The sequence below is a fragment of the Neltuma alba genome, unplaced genomic scaffold, assembly GCF_004799145.2.
Source record: "Neltuma alba isolate B1F8T4 unplaced genomic scaffold, ASM479914v2 tig00002512_pilon, whole genome shotgun sequence".
Classification (NCBI taxonomy): domain Eukaryota; kingdom Viridiplantae; phylum Streptophyta; class Magnoliopsida; order Fabales; family Fabaceae; genus Neltuma; species Neltuma alba.
In genome coordinates, this window is record NW_021632891.1 from 50,271 (window position 1) to 72,856 (window position 22,586).

The window sequence follows — 22,586 nt, forward strand, 5'->3', positions numbered from 1 at the left end:
GCTACAACGGCGGCATATGGTTTCTTTGGAAGAACGGGAAATCAAAGATGGATGTACTTGGCATAAGTGAGCAATTTATGCACTTGGATTTAGAAGACAGGAGCTTAAAAGCATTCCTTATGGCGGTTCATGCTAAACCAAACCCTATCAAGCGATGTGTAGTGTGACAAGTGCTTACAAATATTATTAATATGGTGTCAAGGCCATCGTATATCAATGGGGACTTTAATGCAACTCTACTTTCTCATGAGCACTGCTCTATTTCACAAAATCCACATGATTTGATGTTATGAGCTTCATGAATCTAGGTTGTAGTGTAGATTTCTACACTTGGCGTTTAGAGGGGAGTGTGAAAGCTGATTGTCCCGTAGTTCTTGGACTCGTCAAGGATTCATGAAGGAGAGAAGCCCATAAGACTTCCTTTAGATTTGTAGTAGCATGGGTGTTACATAGAAACTTTAATAGCTTTATTCAGAGTGCTTTAGATGTACAGAATGAGCGGCTCGACAATATCTCTCACTTTATTGAACAAGTAGTGTTGGAGCAAAGAAGTTTAGGTTCACTTGGCCCATAAACAATGGCACCTGATGAATGGAATTGAAGGCCTAAATAATCTCTCTCAGCGTTGTATCAAATAATATAAGTTAGAGAATCTCTTTCAAAGTCTAGAGCGAATTAGAGGATTCTTCTACAGGAAGATTTACTGTGGGGCCAAGAGGAAAAGTTTAATTAGTATATGTATTGCCATAGCTATGTGAATTTGAGGAAGAAAAGAAATAAAATAGAGGCTTTAATGAATGATGCTAGTGAGTGGTGTTTTGAAAAGGTACTAAAACTATGGCTTTCTCATTCTATCAAACTCTTATGCAAAGATGCTACAATTGATGACATGTTACAAGGATAATTCTCCTGTTCAACCATTGATGATGCCTAGCTGAGTGATTTGGCAAAAGAAGTGGTTGGGGAAAAAATTAAGCAAAGCTTTTTTAATATGGGAGCATCTTTGTTTGTTAGTGGTTCATTTCATCCAGGAGTCCTTTAAAAATCCCTCAATGATTAATGATGCCAACAATACTCTTATTATCCTCATTCTAAAAAAGGATAGACCAGAAATGATTTGGACTTTTGCCCCATTAGTCTGTGCAATGTGATTTATAAAGCCATCATAAAATTGATCACTGGTAGAATTAAGATAATCCCCCTTACTATTTCTCCAAACCACTATGGTTTTTTGTCTAGCATGGTGGGAGCGGATAATGTGATCATAACACAAGAGGTAATTCATTCTATGAGAATGATGAAAGAGAAAAAGGGATTATGGCTATAAAAATCAACCTTGAGAAAGCTTATGATAAGCTTTGGTAGAGCTTTATTATGAGGTGCTTAGATGAGTTAAAGATTCTGAGCTACCTCTGAATGTGATTAGACGGTGCGTCTCCTCCCCTACCATATAGATTCTGTAGGAGGGCACTAAAACCCAAGAGTTATTTCTCTTTATCGCTTTGTTATTTGTATTAAGAAACTTGCTCACATGATTCAGGAGGTAATCAATGATCATAGATAGCGTCCCTTTAAGCTTAAGAAATATGGACCCCTATTTCCCATCTCATCTTCGACAATGACCTCATCCTTTTTGTGAAGGTTTTGTTTGACCAAGTAGAAGTCATTATGAATTGCTTGAATAATTTTGTAGCATCTTTGGCCAGAAAGTTAGTCAAAGTAAGACAAGAGTCTTCTTCTCCAACAATGTGAATCACAACAGTTTACTGCTAGATAGATTCTATAAGAGGATAGAAAACCCAAGAGTTTACTACCTCTCAAGACATATGATGAGGCCTTATTTCTTTTTATCTCTTTGTTATTTGTGTTAAGAAACTTCCTCATATGATTCATGAGGTAATCAATTCAATGATCATAGATAGCGTCCCCTTAAGCTTAAGAAATATGGACCCTTATTTCCCATCTCTTCTTCGCCAATGATCTCATCCTTTTTTTGAAGGTTTTGTTTCATCAAGTAGAAGTCATTATGAATTGCTTGAATAATTTTTGTAGCATCTTTGGCCGGAAAATTAGTCAAAGTCTTCTTCTCCAAAAATATGGATCATAACAGTTTATTGCCAGATAGATTCTGTAGGAGGGTAGTAAAACCCAAGAGTTTACTGCCTCTCAAGACATATGACGAGGTGACCTTATTTCTCTTTATCTTTTTGTTATTTGTATTAAGAAACTTGCTCATATGATTCAGGAGGTAATCAATGATCATAGATAGCGTCCCCTTAAGCTTAAGAAATATGGACCCCTATTTCCTATCTCTTCTTCACCAATGATCTCATCCTTTTTGTGAAGGTTTTGTTTGACCAGGTAGAAGTCATTATGAATTGCTTGAATAATTTTTGTAGCATCTTTGGCCAGAAAGTTAGCCAAAGTAAGACGAGAGTCTTCTTTAATAACAATGTGAATCACAACAGGGCTGCTCAATTAATTGACAAAATGAGTTTTAATCTTGCAAAGTATCTAGGGGTTTCGTCTACCATAAGAGGGTAAAAAATGAAACTTATCAATATGTGCGGAAAGAGATGCGTGCGATTTTCTATTTCTCGATGATTAATAACACCGAGTGTTTTCATAACTGATGTATATAAGCTGTGTTTACATCGGTTCCTCTACCTTCTACTATAAATAATAAATATTACACCATATGCACATACATCTGGTATAAATATTGTATCGTTATTTACAAAAATATTAGCACCTCATTTATTACATTGTTGGCACAATAACCAACATAGATAAGGCAAGGTAAAAAAAGATTTTTTTCTAGTAGTAACAAATACCAATTTGGCAATGATTGAGTCCCTCACATTGAACAAACATGTGCTAGATCTTGACTATGGAATAGCATATGTCAATATGAGATACTTGGAAAAAAGGTTAGGCAAGGGAAGAAGCAAATTGTAACTAGAAGAGGAGAAAGAAACTTGTAACGTGGAAAACTTGAACATAACAGGCATTTCTCCCTAAAGTCTGCATATAATCTTCTCTAGGGTGACAACTTGACTCCTCATCCATTGTGGCAGAAAGTTTGGAAACTGGGTTTATCTCAACACTGTAAGTCCTCTTTTGGTTATTACTCTAGGATCATCTTTTAACAAATTATGAAAGGCACCGAAGGGGGATTAGTGCTAATGCATCCGGCATTTGGTGAGATGACAAGGCTGAAGATACCCTTCATCCTCTTCGAGATTGCTCTATTATTAAGGGTTTATAGCTCTCTCATTGAACAGGATCAAACCGAACTCTTTTTTTTTCTTTTTTTCCCTGTGAGGTTTGGGAATGGGGCCGGTTGAATATTATAGAAGCTATTAGGAGCGATCTTGCCCATTAGAAAGAATTCTTTGTGATACTTTATTGGCTCCTATGGAAAAGGGAGAGATGACAAAATTTTTGAGAATGTGGGGACTGGTATACCAAGCCTCCTTCAAAGGACTAGGGCAATCCTTGCAAGTTTCAGTGCATCTCAAGTTCCCCAAGCTTTTATGATTAACTGGGGAACTACAGATGCATAGAAAATAGAGCTTTGGACTTACCTCATGGGAATGAAATGTACTTAGGTTGCTGGACATATATATAGAAGGATCCTGCTTCACAATGATTGTTCTGAGGCACTAGATCTCATACGAGAAGGAAGAAATGAAGATCATGGACATTGAAACTTAATAAATGAATGTCGTATTATGGTTGAAACTGATTGCCAAGCAAAAAGTGGGTTGGACCTCTCTTATGGATTTCATGAAGTCCCTCTTATAGAGCTGCATTCTATTTTCACAGCTTTATCAGGGTACCTAAATAAAAAAAAAGGGTTAGCCAATGGATCAACTGAAGATGGTGAAAACGCACTCTTGCAAATTGGTCCTAAAGTTCAGTGAAATATTTTATTGTATGATCAACAGTTGTAATTAGGTTGAGTAGAAAAGAGTTCATAATTACATTTAAGTAACATTGTGTATTTTTAAATCTTACATATATAAAAAAATCACATAGAAAAATGTACTACCTTCAATTCTAAATATAGAAGTTAGATAAGATATTTATTTTGATCATAAATATAACACCCCAATTTACTATACTTTCCTTTTTTTTTTTTTTTGTGCCAAAGCACCCGATTGATTACACTTATTAAAAAGGTTTCTATTAAGACTAGTTTTAATTCTGATGATTATATTAAAGGGTTATTAGTAATTAATTTAACTACTTTTTTAAATTTTTATAAATTAATTATTTAATTTTTAATTCTTATATTAAGAAGTGAAGATAGTATTGTTCCTGGTGGACCCGTCAACATTCGAATTTGGCTATATATGATTAATGTGTTATAAATAAAGAAGAATAATAAAGAAGAAGAGAGGATCAACAAGAGAGAGTATTTCTCATTCTATTAAAGGGTACTTAATATATTATACATGGCCTCTATTTATAGGTACAGATTTACACCATTGATAAAATCTATAGATTACATAATAACAGTAGATAATTATGGGATATATAGATAATGAGAGATATGGGAGATTATAGAAGATATTGGGAGATATGTGGACATCCACAAAGATATTATTATATTCATAACACTCCCCCTTAAATGTCCAGTATACATTCATGTACCTTATTAAAAAAGAAAATTCAACCAGAAAAAACCCTATGGGACAAAAACCTAGAGGAAGAAAAAGAGCATATCATTTATTGATACACTATGCAATGCTACCTTATTAAAAATCTTTATTCCATCATTTTTATGTTGATGAAAAACTATATCATGCTAATTAGAAAATGACATGTCAAGTTTTGTGTGGCTAGATAAATATATGTGTACTCAGCGACACTAAAATATAGTGCTTCTGGACTGAGTATTTATTCATCACTTTCTAGATGTCTAAATAGATCGTTAGTCCACATTTAAAGATCTCACAGCTATCGAAACACATAACAGACGTGGCTTAATTGTCTACATAATGGATGTGACTTATCCATATTTATTCTTCCCAAAGCTTTCGTTTCAAATTCTTTCTTTTTTTTAAAGTAATTCGCAGCTTTTGAAAACTTATCAGCAGTTTTGATGCTATCATCATAAATAGTATTGATATCAAACTCATTTTTAATCTTTTCATAAATGGACAAGTTGAAATATGTTTACATCATTCCTTCAGTCGATATTAACCATATATGCCTTATATAGAAACTTAATTGAGTAGTGTTCTTGAGACATAATTGTATGCTTCTAGAAACTTAAATTCTTCAAGGACTTTTATATATTATGATCCAGATCTATTCATGTATTGGAACATTTAAATTTACACAACGATTTGAATCCTTTTGGGATTCACCTATAATTTCACTATATAGTGAGTCATATGTTATAGTCATATATTTCCAACACGCACATGAACAAACTTCATTCATTACCAGACTGCTAGATTGATAAGATATGTAATTTAATCCACCACAAGACTTTATTTTTCCTTTTATTATACAAATGCCTATTTACATGATACTAATATTACACTTCACCTACTTGGGCTAGAGATAGACAAATCCCTGTTATATTGTGTCTTCTCTTTTCTGTTGGCCAACTATTTTTCTATTTGTATCTTATGAAAGATTTATATATAAGATTGTCATTTGATCATGTGATATCATCACTAAAATTACTGTCAACAATTTTATTTCTTTATCGGTCTCCTTTTCTTTTATGACATAACATATTGAGATCTCTTTATTGCTTTCAAACAAATAAGTCTCTTCAAGGGTCAAATAGTTATATCTTAACTTCTTTTGCAATTCATGTCTCCTTAGTATAATTATCATCATCATTCGTTCCTTTTTCTTTTCTTTTGGAACCGATCATATTCTTATGTCTTTGCATGTCTTAAAAAATAGGAGTATTTTTAACTGAAATATAAGAATTAAGAATTCTCATTTAGGTCAGTAATTGCATCTAGCAGATATTAATAATATTTTGTGAATGCAATACTTTATGAACTTCTAGTTGATACTACTATATTTGAGAATCTATATTTAATAATAAAAATGCATTCTATGTGTTCTCTTTCTCAACTTATCATTTTCTCCCTCTCATGTTGGGAACATGTATTATAGGTCTTCCAAATCCATAAATCTCCTTTAAAAACATTATTTTGTTTCATTTAGAGACAAAAAAAAGGTTCTTATCCAACATTGATCCCAATTTACTTTTAATATCCATCTATATGTATTATTGCGGTAGAATAATAGATATTACACATTCTAAAATGAAAAATGTCTAGCTCCTAACCAAAAGTCAATTAAAATGGGAGAATTCATAATACATTGTTGGCTTGATGCATTTATGTGCAAGAATATATAAAATTAATCATCTCAACATTAAAATGGGAATTTTGTTCTCTTAAGCTTTGATCTAACTACTTATGAAGGCTTTTATTCATCATATAATCATCAGCAACATGAGGAACAATCACTAACAATTTCAACGAGAATCATATTAATTTCATAATCAGGAATTTATGTACTCAATGTAATCATTTGAACATATTTGCAAACTTCAAATTGCAAGTTGATCATAAACATCTGTGACCATTTTATAGATGCACCTTTTACTCATAAGATATTACTTTGATCCATATGTGTCTAAATGAGCCCATATATAAGCTTGATACATTATAAATATGCACGAATCTGATTTTGAGCAAAGCTAGTGATGTTCTCTTATTTAGTTTTTTTGAGAACAATCAGTATATAAAAATTCTTAAATCATATACCATTTTAAAGAATCTTCTGGTTCTTTAATAAATGTCAATGCATATTTTTCATTATATTTTGCATTATTATGATTCGGGATGATCTGACCAGTCATGCTAAACTATAAATGTATAAACTTCTGATTTATTATAAAATTATTTTCAATTATTGGTAAACTTCTTGTTACCATATCATATTATTCATTTTTCACCTTAATATTTCATAAAGAATATATTATCAATTATGAATTTTATCTTCGGGATAATAAATCATAATAGAGCTCTTCTATAGCCTTATTTTTCATCGTTTACCTAATGGTAGAAACTTGTGCACTCATGGAGAGTCAAGCACCACTGACTCTTCTAGAGTCTTTTCAAAAGGAACATGAGATATAAGAAATGACATAAATATTAATGATAACAAATTCCATCTAACATGATTCACACTTGTATTCTAACAATCTTCTCAAGTGTGCGTCATATAAACATACTTTTCTTATTTATGTATTTCAAATAGAGTGAATGGCATATAGTAAGCTAATAACATATCTTTAACTTAAAAATGTGAGTGCTTCTTGATTCAGATATAGTCATGGATTTTAATTCAATTAAACTATCATCTTAAGATCCTTTGATGAACAAACATTCCGATATATATATATATATATATATATGTGTGTGTGTGTGTGTTTGTGGGTCATAATTTTTATTATTAGTTCTTTTTCTGCCCATAAAGAATGGGGAGAACTACATTAGTTATTCAAGAACTATATCGATTTTGTTACCAGTTCTTTAGCAACTTTATCAATCTTTTGTTATTAGTTCTTTTGAAACTATATCAATTTTTTTATTACATATATTTCTTCAGAAAACATTATATATAGTTCTTCAGGAACTAGCATATATTATTATTTCACTATATGATATACTTCACTTCTTGTTATGCTTTTTTAAAATATGAAATATTTATTTTTTTTCACAACATATATATTTTCTTAATATTTCATTATTCAAAAACATTACTCTTTTTTTTTTATGTATTCTGTAACACTTCAAATCTTATTCATAAATTTATAAATCTAACAAGAATTTGAAAAGATCTATAAGGACTAAAATCATATTAGATAGTTATGAAGATTTGAATCATAAGCCTTCGGGGCTATTTATAAGTCATTAGTCTCTAAGACTCTATATAGTAAATATATTTTTAGAATATCATTTATGTCACTCTTTGAACCATTAGTCTTCAGGGCTTTAAAAATATCATAAGTTATTTTCATGTCATTCAATAACATGAGTGTAATGGTTATTGGCCATTTAGTAATAGAAAATTATAATATTAATAGATATTAAATTGAATGTCAAGAATATATGAGAATAAGATAAAAATAAAATTTAAAATTTAAATTAATTAAAATGTAAAATATAAATGTGATATGAAATAAGAAGAAAAGGTAAACTCTTATACTAACACATCTTTCACTATATAGTCAACAGTTTCTCATTATAAAATATATTTGAGCCATTAGTCTTATGAGCTACATTATTTATAGCTTTCAAATAAAAATTCTAATTATCATAATTTTTTTTATAAACAAGCCATATAGTTAGCCATATAATGATCCTCCATAGAATATATGGCTTTAGGTCATTTAATAATAATTAAAAAAAGATATAAGGGTTCATAGATATTTAATTTGAAGATAGAGAATCAAAGATATATGATGTTTGGCCATAAGATAAAAAGTTAATGTTATATGGCTTCTAGCCATTTAATCTCAAAATTAAAAAAAATTGAAGATATTTGGCTTTTTAGCCATAAGTTAGAAAGTTAAAGTTATATGACTTTTGGCCATTTAATAAGATAACAAAAATCAAATATATATATATATATATATATGACTTCTAGTCATAAAATAGAAGATTAATGTTATATGACTTCTAGTCATTTAATAAGATAAAGAAAAATCAAATATATATATATATGGCTTCTGGCCATAAAATAGAAAATCAATGTTATATGGCTTCTAGCCATTGAATAAGATAAAAAAAATCAAATATATATGGCTTCTAGCCGTAAAATAGAAAATCAATGTTATATGGCTTCTAACCATTTAATAAGATAAAGAAAAATAAAATATATATATGGTTTCTAACCATAAAATATAAAATCCAAATTATATGGCTTCTAGCCTTATATTAGAAGATAAAGAAAAATCAAATATATATGGCTTTTGGCTCTAAGATAGAAAACCACATCTAAATGACTTTTGGTTATTTAATAAAATAAAATATCAAATATATATGGCTTCAAGCCATTTACTAAAATAGAGGATTATATATATATATATGGCTTCTGACTATAATATAGAAAATCAAAACTATATGACTTTTAGCCATTTAATTTGAAAAGAATAGAAAATTAGAGTTATATGACTTCTGACCATTTAATCTCAATGAGATGAAAAATTAGAATTATACAGTTTATGACCATTTAACTTTAGACGGTAACCCTTTAAGGATATTGCAAGTATCCATTAGAACTTCAGGTTCCATTAAAATAGTGATATCAAGTCAATGAGGAATAGAGGGGGAAAAAATCCTCTCATCACAATTAGTTTAGAAGGTATAATATTTATATCAAAATTAAATTCTAGCACTAAAATGTGAAGCGAAATCTCCAATTTTAGCCATGGAACCCAATGTATAAAACAATAGTAAAAGATCTTTTCAATTCCATATAATGGTTCAGATTATCCTAGAAGAATGATTACAGATACGAATACTTTGAAACACCATATATACAATGTTCAAGATATTTTCATTTGAATAGAACATATGATATTTTAGGAAAAAAATCATAGAGGTGATATTCTAAAGTTATGTTAAGGATCAAAGGTATATCATGCGTACCTTAGTTAGAGCTTCGTGCTGATAGTGTTATAAATAAAGAAAGAAATAGAGAAGAATAATAAAGAAGAAGAGGGGATTAACAAGAGAGTATTTCTCATTCCATTCAAAAATACTCAATACATTATACATTGCCTCTATTTATATGTATAACATTACATCTTTGATAGAATTTATAAATTATATAATAATAGGAGATAATTATGGGAAATATTGAAAATTATAAGAAATAATGGGAGATATATGGACATCCACAAAGATATTATTATATTCATAATATAATGGATATTAATATTTTAAAGAGTTTTTCATGGACACATCGATTACTTTAAAGTCGCAAATTTGACTTTTTCCTAATAAACCAAATCAAGGGGGAGGCGCACATTCTCTAGTAAGATTCCATTTCTTGCAAAATCAGCCTCCAACTAGCTACGTCCTTTGGCAGCTCATTAATGTAAAAAATTGTAGAAAAATAATAAATTCTAACTTGATATTATTGTTTCATATATTTTTTATTATTCTTTAAATTGGTAAATAATGCCAGTGAAAGCAATGTGTAAATTCTTCCTCTTTCGTTGTTCATGAAATATTACCATTACACTGATTCAGTTCTAAATGTAAATTACTTGTAAGCTGTAACACATTTCTTTTATAGCAAAAAATATATTAAATTGACAATTTTTTTTAATTTTATCTTTATTAAAGTTTTCTTTCTCTATTCTTAAATAGGAGTAAAATCAGGATAAACAAATATTAAATATACTACAAGTGATTTATATTTGGAACTGGAATGGTATATATATAATATATACGATAGATTTTTCTTTCAAGAATCATATTGATATATATTGTTTATCACATATATTAATTTCTGTCTTACAAATTATTTGAGATTTCTACGTCAACACTTAATGAAGTTTTATAGTGACAATTATTTTGAAACAAAAATTCCAAAAAAGTATGCTTGCTACAAATCTCCACCATATCTTGGCATAATTCCTTTTATATATTTAGCTAAGACAAGTTAATTATTCATTTAAATTTTATTTTAGGCTCTTTTCTTTTTCCTTTGTTTTTTTTTTGAGCTAGATATTGAGAGATGGACGGATATTTTGGACTAAATGATTATATATAAACCAGAAATTCAAAATACATTAATTACCTACTAGCCAGTACATCAAATGTCAAACGAGACAGCTTGATTTCAATTTGTTTTTATATTCCATTTATTGAGATTTAATTTGATTTTTCTCGATGGCCAAAAAACTTGATTTTTCTAGATAAGATCCATTGAATTGGGGACTCTTCCACCCATAATTAGTCAAATAAATTAATAGCCTATATCCGTATACTTTTGACGCAACCACTAGAATATGTCATGCACCAAAACAAAAAAAGATATCTACTTCATTGATTTTATTTATAATCTTAAAACACATTCTCAAAATTTAATAACCTTTTCATTTTACTCTTAATATATATAAACTTTAAAAAAGTATACATGAAAATAAAATAAAAATAAAATTATATATTTATATAATAATTTAATGAGGTGGCTTATATTAATAACAAAAAATTTTTTTTCTTTGCCCTATAATTATGTACATGACTAACAAGCTCTAATAACTTTTTATGCAGAATACACACACATTCCTTCATATTAGATATTCATGACTAACAAGATCTAATCACATTTTATACAGAATACACACACACACATATATATTCCTTCATATTAGATATTCATAGTGATCAGTTCGTCCATCACAAGAGCAAAACAATGAAAGAAGTCGAAGTAGAAATCATTTCCAGAGAAGACACCAAACCTTCGAGTGCAACACCTTCTCACCTAGGAATCTTCAAACTCTGTCTCTTGGATCATCTCATTCCTGCTCCTTATGCTCCAATTATCTTCTTCTATCCCTCACATACCCTCTCAGCAGAAAACCCTAAGAATAATATCCTTCACCTTCTGAAGCAGTCTCTATCAGAAACACTAACCCTCTTTTGCCCTCTCGCCGGAAAAATCAAAGACGATTTCTCCATTCACTGTAACGATGAAGGAGCCAACTTCATCGAAGCTAAAGTTAATTGCTCTCTTTCTGAATTCCTTACCCACCCTGACCTCGTCTCACTGCATAAACTTCTTCCCTGTGACCTTAAGATTCCCATGGAATCATACGTAGGATCCTACATTAGTAACATCCAAGTCAATGTATTTGATTGTGGTGGAATCTCTATTGGTTTGTGCATTTCGCATAGGATTCTTGATGGGGCTTCACTGAGCAGATTTCTCAAGGTATGGACGAGTATGGCTACTGAAGAAAATCACAAGGAACTAGTGGTGAAACCAGAGTTACTGATGGCGTCTTCCTTGTTTCCGATGAATAGTGATGATAGTTTGTGGTTCAGAGAATCGTCTATGGCTATGTGGGGTTCTATGTTTAAGAAAGGAAAGTTTGTGACAAGAAGGTTCTGGTTCAGTAATTCTGCCATAGCTGAACTCAAGGTCCAAATAATGGTTGATTCTTCAGTATGTGATGATGATGATGATATGGTGAAAAATCCTACGCGTCTGGAGATTGTTTCTGCAATTTTGTGGAAGTCTTTCATGGATGCGTCCAACGCACAATCTGGTAAGTGATGAATGGTTTTACCAAGTAGATTTAATTAATTTAATTATGTAGTTTCAGTTTTGTTTAAATTAAATAATTAAGTTATTGTTACTAGCCATTAACTTTCGGATTATAATTTGAAAATCAAACCCTCCCCAAAAGCTGACCTTTGTTGTTATTGTGTGTATAACTTGGTGTGAGTCTTGCTTTTATTTTAATGCCATACTGGTTATGATAGAGAGGAGACTTTAGTTAGATTGCCAATTTTTATCTACTTTCAAATATATATTACTATCTTCTGTGCTTAATATAAAAGCTAGATAACTAATTTGCAAAAATTAAAAAAATTAATTTAGTTAGTTATTTATAATAAATGAGTGTTATTTTTCTTAAAATATATATCCTTAATCATGTACATTAGAATAGAAACCCTTTAACCTATGTAATCACCATGAACACTATTTTAGGAGGAAATAAATAAATGTGAGAGACAAAGTGTATTGGAATCTTATATTTAGAACCAAAATGAATATCCAACAAGCTATTATATTTAGGACCAGAGGTAGTATGATTTATCGAAAATTTCATGTAAAGCATCACCTATTATAAAGTTTTCCATTAGTTCTCAAAATCTTTTGAAATTATTTTATGAATTCATGTGCCGCTTAATTAATAATTGCTATAGTTAAATAATTGATGTTTAAGAAAATTCACATTGGGTATTACATTTAGAATAAAAAACTTTCTAAAAGCAGCAAGTACTACTAGAGGGAGTGGTCAAAGAGAGACAGAAAAGATGCGACTTCCATATAAATAAAGCGCACTTTGTTCTGCTTTGTCTTTTCTATTGTGTACAAGAAAAATGGCCAATTATTGTATCTCGGATGCACCTGAAAAATACTTCAGGATACTAGATATAACATAAAATACTTTAGGGTGTAAGATGCATTACAAAATACTTTAAAGTACTGGATGCACCAAAGAAAATACTTCGGCCGGGATGCTAGATGTACCTTAACTCTATAAGTTATGCTGTAATTAAGTAATTTTTTAACCTTCTTAATCTCTCTAAATTAGTCAATCATGTCTTATATTAAAGACTGAAAGTAATATATTAAAATTGTATGTTTTTTATTTCAAAAATTTATGTTCACCTTTTCTTCTGATGATTTACTTTCCTCTATATATATACACATACTCAGATTGCTGCAACAAGAGTACCCAATTGAAAAGAGCTTCTTTGGTGAGTCAACTGGTGAACCTGCGTAAAAGAATAAAAGACGATGAAGCCAACCTAGGTTGTCCTGCAGAAAACGCCATTGGAAATCTTCTCTGGTTAACTTTTGCAAAGTCCAACATGGCAGACAACAAGAATAATAATAAGGAGACAAGATTAGATGGGTTGGTGAAGAAACTAAGGAAAGCATTATCGACAATAGACGATAAGTTCATTGAAAACATGCAAAGTAACTTTACTATAGGAAGTCAACAGTGGTCCAGTCTCTGAATATCAAATCAATAATGATAGGTGATCAAGAAAATGAAGAAGAAGAAGAAGTTGATTGTTTAGGGTTTAGCAGTTGGAGCAATTTTGGGTTCTATGAGGTTGACTTTGGTTGGGGCAAGCCCTTGTCGGTTAGCAGCATTGGCTCGTATGGTTCATTGTTTATATATGAACCTCGTCATTTTGGTGGATTCATGGTTTGGTGATGGAATAGAAGCTTGGGTTACCTTGGATGAACCGTTCATGGCTCATTTGGAAACCAACCCTGAGCTTCTTGGTTATGCTATATTGGATCCAAGTCCTCTGGCAACTTGTAAACAACTAGATTCTGGGCCTCGGGCTTTGTACAAGATCTGATACTATAAGTGATATGAATAGAAAAACTTGTTAATTGTTATTGATGTTTATGCCATACTTGTGATGAAGTTTCTTTACCTCAATAGAAGCTATAATCTGATTTTTATTTAGTTTCGGCATGATATGATTAATCAAACGGAAAAACAATGCTAATCCGATTTTTAATGTAAGATATGTTTAACTAACTTGATTAGATTAATAAAGTTTCTTAACTTAATTATTTACTATAATAAATATGATATATTTTTCCTAAAATACATTTATTTAGGAAAAGAACTCATCACTTTGCTGAGGGAATATTGATATATGTGATTTGTGGGGAAATGGTAAATATGAAAAATATGTCTTACATTTAGAATTAAAACTAATTCTTTAGCTAAATCCTATGTTGAGGATCTTAGGAGTATTTTTTTATTTTAACAATTTAAAACGCATCCCCTATGGAAGAAGGGACCCACACACGCACCTCACTTTGAACCACTTGGGGTATAGAGCTCACAACTTCCTCTTGATAATTAAGATCTCTATTTAACTCTTAATTCCAATTACATACCTCTAATTATCATCAAAAAATCACTAAGGAACTGCCACATTCTCAAGTGGATTTTGTAACATCTTATGTTTATACCAAATAACTTGCCTTGCGGAAGCATTTGGAATCACTTGTGAAGACTCCAAGTTATAAAAAATCACGTTTGAAACTTTATATGACCCTTAAGTATGAGAAAATGCTTAAAAATTTGAAACTTTTTCATTTTCCCAGTTCAGGTAGCGACTTAGTGCTTCTAGGTCGCGACCTCAACTTCTCAGGTTGCGACTTCAAGTCATAGAATGCTTCTGCGCACTATTCACATTTCACTGAAATCTTTACCAACTTTAAAAATTCATAACTAATTGTAGAAAAATTGAAATTGAGTGATTCCAAGTTCTATGAAAAGCTCTTTGGATAAAATTTTGAGAAAAAATAGTTTCTGGACTGGTTGCCTTGAAATTTGAGTCCAGTTTTCTTTGAAAATCTTACTGTTCATTTGGTCATTTTTGGATTTTTACTTTATTTTTGCTTAATTTTAGAAAGGCATAACTTTATGCTCGGTTATCGAAATTGGGCAAACTACCTCTCATTTTAAAGAGAAAAATAAGATCTCTTTGGTCACCAAATTTCATAACCTAACTCACTTGTTTACTCAAATGGTCATTAGTCAAACTTTAATCCCTTTCAGTTGACTTTTTACCCCCTAGAAGGGTAACTTACCTTAATTGACCATTTACCATCATAATATACTCTCATTAGCTATATCAGCTATTTCTAATCATGCTTGTATACTTCTAACCTTAGTCATACTATTGGAAACTTAAAGCATGCTTAATATTACATTTTTCCAGAATAGAAAGGTTCAAAGCCATATAAAGTTACTATGGCTTACTATCTCTTCAAGTAAGAGCCAACTCCTTTCCTTTACCCTTGGTAGTTGAAGGCCCTAGGGTTTGTTTAAACATTGGGGTAAGATTCTTGGGAAACCTTAGTAGCAATTGCATACATTATCAAGGTCACACAATATATTGTAAATCAAGCTACACGTATGCATACTTTAACTTTATGTTCATGCTATGGCAAGGATATATCGTCATAAACATTCATGGCACTCAACATAGCATAAGCCAAGGCATAATTTGTATAGAGGAAACATCATATAACATAACATTCTCATCCACCTCATAGCATAACAGGTTAGCAAAACACACAGCCATAATCATACAAAGTAAGGTGACACTCTAATATAATGAATTGCAAAGCTACCTTGAATGCTTTCCTTCCTAGAATTTCTCTTCTTCCTTGCTAACCTTTCCTTCTCTTGTTGTGTATGGCCTGTTAGGAAACCAATGACACAATATTAAATATTGTTACAACTTCATAACTTAACATAACCCCTTAAACCCATTTTTCTTGATTCTTAGGGTTTATTTTTCTAGCTTTGATTCTTGAACTTTCTTGGGCCTTTCCTATATAACTTTTCATGTAGAATCCATTTACCATATTAGTTTTATGAAAATCCAATCCCTTCCTATTGAACTTGACTTGGCCGAACCATATATATAATTATAGGGAAAAGGATTTTCAACCAAACTAACATGTAATTACTTAATCCTTAACCTTTAACCATGCTTAATCTTAACCATACATAACCTAAACCCTTCTTATTCATTTTAAGGAAATTTGGGCAGCACTTCCCCTTAGAAAAATGACTTTCCATCATTATTAAAATAGCCTAAAACCAACATATCATCATTATAGCTTGAAATAGAAGAGTTGTAGAAGCTTATCTTGCTTCCAAATGACTTTCTCTCACTAGAACTCTTCTTTTTCTCTCTCTACATGAAAATTTGCAAGAGGTTTCCTCCTTGAAAGGCTTCACACAAAATGAACATGTGGGAGGGGGTATTTATAGGCTTCAAATTTCATTAATTTCACATATGTCCTTCTTACATAAGACTTAATCTTGGCTCTTCAAATTTTTACCTCTTTCCAAATGTACAAATCTTAGGCTATGTGGCTTAGTGTGTTGACACTTGGATGGTGAGTCATTAGGGCTCATGTCATCTCTTCTTATCCAATAAGATTAATTAGGCTTTAATCAAGGTTAACTCTCTTAATTCCTTGATTAATTTGGCTAATTACCCTTCTAGAAACTTTTGACTTTTCAAAGATAGATGGTTAAATCCCAGCCATCTAATAAACTATGTTTGCCATGTGTCAAGATCTTATGGAAGATGGCTTAACCTTAATCATCTTACTTATCCCTAATTAGATTTTAATCTAACTTGATTTATTATTTTCTTTTCCTTTTTCTTTTTATTTTCTTTTTTCCCTTCTTGGCCAATTTGGGCGTGACATGTGTCCTTAGCAATCTATAGGAAATTTTATTACCCCTGTTGTCCTGACAGTCCACTGAGTCTTAATATAGTACTGGTTTATTTTATCTGATAGTTGAAAAATTCTAGTATCTCAAAATTTTTATATAAGCTCACTATTAATTATATCTTAGTAAAGGGAACTTTCCTAATTAATTTCATAATTTTTTTCCTTCTATAACTCCTTAAATTGCCGTTTCTGTAAAAACAGACAATCTATCGATATTAATTTAGCTCTAAATTCAATTAAAGCTAACCTCCTCATCATTTAGGGTTGGAAATAATTTTATAAATTTCCATAATTCCTAAATAAATTTCTTGTAAATTTTCATAATTTTCTGAGATCTCTAAATATTTTTAATAATTAATATTGGCTAATTTTCCTTAATTTAGCCAGAATATTAATAATTAAAATAATTTTTTAATAAATTATTTTCAACCTGTATTTACTTCCTAGACCTCAAATACTATTCCATGACATTAATTCTATTTTTCATGATTTACTAGAAATTTTTAGGATTTTTGGACATTAATTATGATAATACCCTTTATAGACCAATCATTTTAAAAATGACAATTTGGTCCTTTTTCAGTTCTCACCTCAATTATTATGCTGTTTGTCTAACTTTTATCTCACCTGGCCTTGGTCAACCCTAAATCTTTCATTAATCATGCTAAAGATATCAGGGTATGACATATTTTCTTATTTCTAGGTTAGAAACTTTGGGATGTTATAGGTTTCCAAGTGATTTATATATATGGTATTAATAAATGATCATATACTACTACTTCTGGTCCTTAATATAAATACTAATTAACTAATTTAAGTAGATTAAGAAAATTAATTTAGATATTTGTAATAAATAGGTGTTGTCTTATCTAAAATGCCGTTACTAATCAAGTATCATTTAATTAAACATTTAATATGTGCAACTAGAGCCGGTAATATGGGTTGAGCCTGCAGGCTCAACCCACCAACCCACCAACAAGTGGCGGGTTGGGTTGATAAAAATTAGGACCGTTATAAAATGGAAGTTTTGAGCCCATAACCTCCAAGCCCAAACCCGCGGCGGGCTAACCCGCAAGGTTGGCAGGCCAACCCGTTTAACCTTTTTTTTTTTTTGCAAATTTTTCCCTTTACCTCTTAGTATCTACACTCTTGGCCCAGTCCACAGTGCAACAGTGAGCAGTCCATGTCCAACAGTCTAACATGGCAACACCAACACGGTCCCATTTTCACATTTTACTTGCGTGTCGCACTCCTCCCAGACTCCCAACTCTCTCAGACCCAGTCTCCCAGTCGCCCTCGACCAGTCCTAACTCCCAAGTCCCAAGTCCCAAGCCCCAAGCTCTCTGCTCTTTGTCTTTGCTTTGCGCCTTTGCCTTAGCTCATGAGTGATGATTGAGCACTTGATAGTTGATATTTGATAGTGATTTGTGTAGTGACATTGTGTTTGTGACTTTGTGGTAGTGTTAATTTGGATTTATGTTTTAATTTGAGATGTTTGTTAAATTATTAAGGACATATCATGTTCATTTAATCATATGTTTAATATTTTGATATATTTGAAACTTGAAACTTGGAACTTTGGATGGGTTCCATGTTTTATTTATGATAATTTCTATTTGCATGTTTTATTTTAGGTATTTAGGAATTTGGGACTTTGAGTAGGTTTTGTTAAAAAAATAGTTAAAAAAAAAACGAGTCAGGTTGAAAAAATTCCAGCCTGTCAGAAAGCAGTCCTAAAAAGCCCAGCCCGCCAAGCTTCAGGCCCGCCACGGGCCAACCCATAATCGGCGAGTTGGCCCATATTACCGACTCTATGTGCAACTACTGTAAGAATTATTTTAGAAAAACTAGATAAATATGAGAGACAAATTAAAGTGGATTAGGATCTTATATCTAGGATCAAATTAAAAGTCAAATTAGCTCTTATATTAAATACTAAAAGTAGTATTTTAAGACTAAATTAAAAGTCAAACTTATGAAATTAATTCAAACATTTCCTTTTCTCTCAACTAGCTGGATTATTGATATCGTATAGAATTAGTTATGAATTTTAGATAGACTGTTTGTGAAAAATGGATAACTCACTTGGAAATGAGATTGTCTCCTGGTAATCCTTCAATGAAAGTTTATTAATTAGAGGTCTGTCATTTAAATTAATAGCTTAATAAAATGTTTAATTATCATTTTTCATCAATCATATATGCGTCAATGATCATACAAACAAAAAGTTAAAAGTAGGTAAGCAAGTGAAATTTGTCCTTAATGTTGTCGGCCCATGAATCGTTGATAACACAAAGTTGGTAAATTGAAAGGTTATGCATAGAATCATAATATGATGAGAGAGCTAAAAGCAGACAACATCTTTAAAGAATAGATTTTTTTTTCTTCAAGTATTTGTTTTTTTTCTTGATATATTTTTCAAGTCTTTCTACTTCCTCTTTACTTTATGTTATGTGTATTCAAATTGAATATGAATGGTTCAAATTTAATTTTTGTTCAAAAAATATTAGGGGAATACTGAAATATCAAATTTTATTTAAATGATACGAATTCAAAAAATTAAAATAAAAATAAAAAGGTAGAAAGAATGAAATAAAAGTGAGAAATAAGGGGACGAAGTCAAAGGCCTCTAGTTACGTAAATAGGCCTATTTAGATGGCCCTTTAAGACGTTTTGTAGAGTATTAATTTGATAAATAATGACTGCTGCTGCGCCTTCAACACCAAAAAATAATGTGCGTCTAACAAAAGTATTTTTTATATGTGCATCTAACAAAAATATTTTTTAAATATATTTAGTATTCTAAAATATTTTGTAATGTATCCAACACTTCTAAGCATGTTTTTAGTTATGCCAAGATGAAGCATTGAAAGGGTTAATTAGTATTAGCATTGGCATTCGGACAACCTATTTTTTTATGTTTGGTATGAGGCATATGTTTGCTACTTGCGGTTGGTGAAAGCCATCTAGATAGGGGTGAGATGCTACTGAAAATTAGAAGCATATTCTCTCAGAATTCCTCTCTCCTTTTCTTTTCAAAATCGCATCTCTGCCGTAACTTGACCATTTTGCTATTTGCTTCCGCAAGGCTCTGAACGGAAAATGACATTGTTCCACCATAGATTACTGGGAAAGCCAATGCTTTATTTTTTTTCAATGATTGTCTTTCGGAGAATGAGACATGATATTTGCATAGTTTGTTTTATACAGATTTGAGAAATATAGAATGAATAAGGATGTTTTTGTTTATTTCATCGCTATTTAGGCTAAATTTTAGTGTCAAATCCGCATGAAATTTTTCATTAAGCAGGGGTCTACAGAATGATCATGGAGTTCGGAAAAATGATGGGAGGGGGGTTAGGCTTATAAGTTTGCATTTCCTTATGATAACGGGTATTATAGCCTTTTGATAGTTTTCCAAATTTTTCATTTCAAATTCTTTCATTAAGCAATTCACAGCTTTTATAACTTTTTCATAAGTTTTGATGCTATTTATATAATTAATAAAAATAGCAATGATAATAAACCCATTTTCACATTTTTTCACACCTGAGCAATTTGAAATATTTTTATATCATTGTTTAACCGCTATTTACTAAATTTGTTATACATATATGCTTTCATATAAAGACTTATTTAACTTAATTAGGTAGTGTTCCTAAAAACATAATTGTATGCTTCTAGAAATTTGAATCCTTCAGGATTTTCATATATTGTGATTCAAATCTATCCATATATTGGATCATTTTGAACTCACACAAGGATTGGAATCCTTATGGAATTCATATAAAATTTCACTATGTAGTGAGTCACTATGATTTCTAGACGCATGTGAAATATTTTCATATATTATCAAACTGCTAGATTGATAAGGTACATAAAAATTTAATCTACCACCAGATTATATTTCCTTTTTCTTGTACAAGCGCCCATTTATATAATACTAACATTATATCCTTCAAGTGCTTGGGCTAGAAATACACAATCCCCATTATAATATTGCGTTACGTCTTTTCTTTCTATTGGCCAACTATCTTTTTGTCTGTATCTCATGACATATTTTTATCTAAGATCCTCATTTGATGATGTGATATCATCATGAAAATTATTATTGACAATTTTATTCCTTTTTGGTCCTTTTTTCTTTTATGAAAAGACATATCAAGATCTCTTTATTGCTTTCAAGCACTAAAACCTCTTCAAGGATCAAACAGTTATATCTTAGCATCTTTTGCAATTCATACATCCTTAGTATGATCATTTTGATCATTTGTTCCATTTTCTTTTCTTTTGGAACCGATTATTCTCTCATGCTTCAGGCATGTCTAATATAAAACATAGGAGCCCTTTTAGTTGGAATACGAGAATTAAGAATTCTCATTTAGATCAGTAATTGCATTTAGCATATATTAGTAATATTTTATAAATGCAATACTTTATGAACTTCTAATTGAGGATTAGCATTTGATAGTAAAAATGCATTTTGTATTCTCTTTTCTAGCTATTTATTTTCTCCTCCTCATGTTGGGAAACATGCAGTGTATGTCTCCTAAATCCATAAGTTTCCTTTAGAAACATTCTTTTGTTTCATTTAGAGACAAACAAGAAGAAGGAGTTCCTTATCCAACATTGGTCCCAATTCACTTTTAATATCTATCTATGCACAGTATTATGGTAGAATAATAGATATTGCACATTTCTAAGATGAAAACTATCTAGCTCCTAACAAAAAACCAATTATAATGGGAGAATTGATGATACATTGTTGGCTTGATGTATTTATATGTGAGAATATCTCAAATCAATTGTCTAAGCGCTAAAATGGGGATTTTGTTCCCTCAATTTTTTGATTTGGCTACTTATGGAGATTTTTACTAAACATGTAGTCATTGATAAGTTGAGAAACAATCATAAGCAATTTCAGTAGGTGCACAATTTGGGACATATGCACCCAAGTTGATCATAAATACCCATGTGATCATTTTATACCTGCATCTTTTATTCATAAGGCATTAATTTGGTCCACATGATGTCTAAATCGGCCAATATATAAACCTGACACATTGTATATATGCAAAGGTATGATTTTAAGCACAATTAGTGATATTTTTTTATTTAATTCTTTTGAGAACAAATAGCACATAAATGTCATTGCGCATTCTTAATATTTTGCATCATTATGATCCAGGATGATCTAACTAGGCATGCAAAATAACAAACATATGAACTTCAGGTTCATTATAATATTATTCTCAAATATTGATAGATTTTTTTTCGTCAATACAGATAATAAATCATAATATAGCTTTTTAGAATCCTTATATTCTCATCTATCATCCAGTGGGAGAAACTCACAAATTGTAATATTATTCTTGACCATCAATGGTGATAATAAACCATAGTATAGCTCTTATAGAGCTTTATATTTTCATATTTCACCCAACGAAAAAAAGTGTTCATTGTAATATTATTCTCAGCTATTAATAATGATA

General features: G+C 30.7%; 1 pseudogene; it reads left to right on the forward strand.

Annotated features, from left to right (window-relative positions):
- The first annotated feature begins 11,478 nt into the window (after positions 1–11,478).
- LOC114730768 (BAHD acyltransferase At5g47980-like) lies at positions 11,479–14,174 on the forward strand (annotated as a pseudogene).
- The last annotated feature ends 8,412 nt before the right edge of the window (positions 14,175–22,586 follow it).